The sequence below is a fragment of the Orycteropus afer genome, unplaced genomic scaffold (genome assembly GCF_000298275.1).
Source record: "Orycteropus afer afer isolate SDZICR_OR568_19922 unplaced genomic scaffold, OryAfe1.0 scaffold00100, whole genome shotgun sequence".
Classification (NCBI taxonomy): domain Eukaryota; kingdom Metazoa; phylum Chordata; class Mammalia; order Tubulidentata; family Orycteropodidae; genus Orycteropus; species Orycteropus afer.
Window position 1 is genome coordinate 3,713,678 of NW_006921687.1, and position 5,364 is coordinate 3,719,041.

Genomic DNA, 5,364 nt, shown 5'->3' on the forward strand with positions numbered 1-5,364 from the left:
CTCCCCCCAGCTCCAAAGTTCACTTAGGAAAATATTATCTAGGGAGGATGCGGCTCAGATATGGGGAAGACTTTTAGGAGCCTCGCAAATCTCTGATACGTGCTGAATTCGGATGGCTTTTGTGAAGCGTGCTGAGTTCGGAGGAAGTTCCTTGATACCTGCTGAGACTGGAGGGCAGATAAAAGTCCTAAGGAGTGTTTAGAATTACAAAAGTTCTGTTAGCACTACTGACACTAAAAGGTTTCTGGTTAAAGATTTTCCTGGAGGCTGCTAGAATTCTGGCTTCAGATTGACTCACAGAACAAGAAGAACTCAGGGTTTTAGAGTCATAGGTCAAGTGCCGTGTAAAAAACCTCAATGTTTCCACTTGCACCCTGAAAGAAAGCCCTATTTCTTATAGTATCAGCACCAATATTGCCAAAAAGCAAACGCAGTGTCTTATCACAAGAGTAACTGAATTACAATGCCAATTGAATTACTAATAATGAATGGTGTCTGAAGTTAAAGTGAGGACATTGAATGGGAAGAAATGGGATCCTGAAATTTGGGATGGGGACCTATAGGCAGATAATTAGAAAGCTGTGGACACTGAGCCCCTAAACTGTTGAATTGCCTGCTGAGTCATTGTGATATCACCTGCTGAGTCATTGTGATATCACCTGGGGATGTGGCTGGGGCATTGTTTAGGGCATTGCCTGAGGCAGATGTCTTACAAGCTATTGCTGAATATTCTGAGGATCCACCCCCACTGGCTGCTTCTAAACCTGTAAGTAGACTTAAGTGTCAGCAAGCCCCAAAAGGTGAAGCACAAATTGTGTCCCAGGAAGAGATATATTACACTCCAAAGAACTTCTTGATTTTTCTAATATGTACAAACAGAAATCTAGAGAATATATGTGGGAATGGGTATTAAGGGTATGGGATAATGGTGCAAGGAACATAAAGTTGGATCAGTCTGAGTTTATTGATTTGAGCCCACTAAGCACAGATTATTCATTCAATGTTTCCGTTCAAGAAGTTAGGAAAGTATCTAAGAGTTTATTTGGCTTACTGAAGCATGGTTTATGTGGTGGCCTACACTAAGTAACCCACCAGCCATTCCTTGGAAGGAAGGTTGGGCAATCTACTTCCATAGTGATACTGCCTCAGAAATCCAAGGAGGGGTCACTATGAGTCAGGTCTGACTCGTGGGCACATAACAACAACAACAAACACTAAGTAAAGTACCAGAACTGCCTTGGTATACTGTAGAAGAATGTATCCAAGGAGGCTTAGGGAAACTGGTATGCTACAGTGAGTTTATCAGATTAGCCCCACAGGCCACATATTGAGTATCCAGAGGACACACATTCTAGTGCAACAATGAGGGACAAAATTGTGAAGGGAGGCTCAGGATCCTTAAAGAGTGTTGTTGTTGTTGTTGTTATGTGCCGTCGAGTCGGCCCCGACTCATAGCGACCCCTCCTTGGGTTTCCGAGGCAGTATCACTACGGAAGTAGGATTGCCCAATCTTCCTTCCGAGGAGTGGCTGGTGGGTTTGAACCGCCAGCCGTCTGGTTAGCAGGCAAGTGTCTTGGCCACTATCCTACCAGAGCTCCCTTAAAGAGTGTAGTGATCACTATTTTGGGTAAGTTAGATTTGACAGTTGGAACTGCACCAATTCAATTAAGACACCTAACTATAATGGGGCTGACTGGACCCTGTAGTGGTAAGGACTAAGTGGCAGCATTCAATTGACAAAGACCAGGTGGATGTGGTTACTGTAAAGGACAGCAGATTCAAAGCAGTAATCAGGATAGTCTAACTATGGATTTATGGTGTGGGCTACTTAGGCTTGCTATCCCTCAGAATTAAATAGATGGGAAATCTACTAAATACTTACTTGATCTGTATAAGCAGAAGAATTCCAGATTAAGTGAACAGCAGCCTAACTCAAATCACCAAAATAGAGTCATGGCCCCTCAATCAATCCTTATACTTTAGCCAATTTATACACCCACAACCTCTTGAATGAAGAGGAGGCTAGGTTGCCTTCAGGTAGAACCCTAATACAGTGCCAAAAATTTATACTGTTAATTTTTCTCCCAGCCTTCCCCAAAGGGTTCTATAGACTTTTAAGAGAGTGAGTGGTCATTAGGGGAAAGGAAATAATCAGACTTTTGGGGGATTACTGGGCACCAGCTCTGAATTGACATGAGTTCCAGGAGACACATGACATCACTGTGGACCACCAATCAGAATGGTGGCATATGGAGGTCATGTTATTGATGGAGTCTTAGCTGAGGTCCACATCAAAGTGGGTCCAGTAGATCTCCGAACCCATCCTGTCCTGATTTCCTCAGTTTTAGAATGCATAATTGGAACAGACATGCCCATCAACTACCAGAACTCCCATATTGGATCCCTGACATGTACAGCAAGGGTTGTTACAGTAGAAAAAGCCATGGGGAAAACATTAGAACTGCTCCTACCTAGGAAAATAGTAAACCAAAAGCAATACCACATTCCTGCAGGTATTGGAGAAACTAGTGCTACCATCAAGGACATGATGGATGTAGAGGTGGTGAGTCCCACCATATCCCCATTTAACTTGCCTATTTCAGTATTGCAAAAAATGGATGAATCTTGGAGATTGACAATGGATTATTGTAAACTTAACGAGGTGGGGACTCTAATTTAAGCTGCTGTTCTAGACGTGGTTTCACTGCTTGAGCAGATTAATACATCTCCTGATACCTGGTAAGGACCTCTGGTGGTATAGTGGGTAAGGCATTTGGCTGCTAACCAGAAGTCCAGTGGTTCAAGCTCACCAGCTGCTCCATGGGAGGAAGATGAGACAATGTACTTCTGTAAATATTTACTGTCTTGGAAACCAAATGGGGTCACTATGAGTCAGAATCAATTCAATGGCAGTAGGTTTTGTTTTTGTTTTGATATCTTGTACACAGCTCTTGATCTGGCCAATGCCTTTTTCTCAATTCTGGTTCAAAAGCATCACCAGAAGCAGTCTGCTTTCAGCTGGCAAGGCCAGAAATAAACCTTCCTGTTCCTATGTCAAGGGTGTATCAACTCTGTTGCACTATGTTCTAATTTAGTCTTTAGGAACTTGATCGCTTTTCCTTTCCACAAGACATCACATTGGTCCATCACATTAATGATATTATGCTGATTGGACCTAAAGAGGAAGGAGTATCAATGACTCTAGACTTATTGGTAAGACATCTGTGTGTTAGAAGATGGAAAATTAAGCTGACAAAAGTTCAGGTGCCTTCTACCTCAGTGAAATTTCTAGGGGTTCAGTGGTATGGGACATGTCAAGGTATTTCTATTAAAGTACAGGATAAATTATTGTATCTGGCACCTCCCACAACTAAAAAGAAGGTGCAATGCTAGTGGGCCTCTTTAGATTGTGGAGGCAACATATCCCTCTTGGACATGCTCAAAAATAAATGCAATCCATTATATAAGTAACATAAAGGGAAATAATCACATGATAATATCAATAGATGTAGAAAAGGCATTGGATAAAATCCAGCACCCATTCCTTATAAAAACTCTCAGAAAAATAGCAATAGAAGGGATATTCCTCAACATAATAAAGGGCATATATGCAAAACCAACAGCCAATATTATTCTCAATGGAGAGAGACTGAAAGCATTCCCCTTGTGAATGTGAACCAGACAAAGATGTCCTCTATCACCACTCCTATGCAACATTATATTGGAAGTCCTAGCCAGGGCAATAAGGCAAGAAAGGGAACAAAAACGCATCCAAATTTGTAAGAAAGGAGTAAAACTATTCTTATTTGCAGATGATATGATCTTATACACAGAAAACCCAAAAGACTTGGCAAGAAAACTACTTGAATTTATTGAAAGATTTAGCATAGTGGCAGGATACAAGACCAACATACAAAAATCAGTTGGATTCCTCTACACCAGCAAAGAGGTTTCTGAAAAGGAAATCAATACCACTTACAACAGCTACCAAAAAAATAAAATACTTGGGAATAAATCTTACTAGGGATACAAAAGACCTACACAAAGAAAACTACAAAACACTACTTCAAGAAACTATAAGAGATGTACATAAATGGAAGAACATACCATGCTCATGGATAGGAAGACTGAACATTATGAAAATAATACCACCCAAAGGAATCTATACATTTAACACAATCCTGACCTAGATTCCTTAACATTCTTTAAGGACATAGTAAAGCCAATCACTAATTTTATATGGAAAGGAAAGAGCCTTCAGATAAGTACTACTGAAGAACTCCCCAATCTCAACACCTACTATATAGCCATAGTAGTCAAAAATTTTGGTCTTGGTACAACAGATATATAGACCAGTGGAAGAGAATTGAGAACCCAGAAATATATCCATCCACCTATAGTCAGCTGATCTTTGACAAAGGGCTGAAATACATGAAATCGGGAAGAGAGAGTCTCATTAACAAATGATGCCGGCAAAAAATGAAATAAGAGCCATACCTCATACCATATAAAAAACTAACTCCAAATGGAGCAAAGACTTAAATGTAAAACCTAAAACTATGAAGTTCAAAGAAAAATTGGGGCCAACTTAGAAGTCCTAATATATGGCATTAATGTATTACAAAACATAAATGAAAATGTACACACAGCAGAAGATAAACTAGATGACTGGGACCTTCCAAAAATTAAATTCTTATGCCCATGAAACAACTTCTCCTGAAGAAAAAAAAAAAAGTGAGAGAACCTACAGATTGGAAAAAAAATATTCAGCAATGATGTAAGACAAAGGACTTATCTCTAAAATTTATAGAAAACTCCAAAATTTCAATTTTAAAACAATCCAACTAAATCCAACTAAAAAATGTGCAGAAGGCATGAACCAAAGAAGATATTCATATCACCAAAGAAGATATTCAGGTGGCCAAACAAACACATGAAGAAATGTTCATGATCATTAGCCATTAGAGAGATGCAAATACAAACAACAATGAGATATCATCTCACTCCAACAATAATAGCAAAGTTCAACAAGACAGAAAATAATAAATATTGGTGAGGATATGGAGAGATTAGGACTCTCATACACTGCTGGTGGGACTGTCAAATGGTACAACCACTGTGGGAAATGTTATGACAATTCCTTAAAAAGTGGGAAATAGAAATACCATTTGATCCAGTAATCCCATTACTAAGTATATATCCTAAAGAAGTGAGAGCCAGGACACAAATAGATATATACACACCTATGTTCATCACAGGGATCTCTGGTAGCGTAGTGCCTAAGGCACTTGACTGCTAACCAGAAGGCTGGAGGTTCAAACCCATCAGCCACTCCTCGGAAGGAAGATGGGGCAATCTACTTCC

General features: G+C 39.9%; 1 pseudogene; it reads left to right on the top strand.

Annotated features, from left to right (window-relative positions):
• Positions 1–5,364, top strand: part of LOC122150178 — a 51,445-nt pseudogene that overhangs the window by 3,067 nt on the left and 43,014 nt on the right.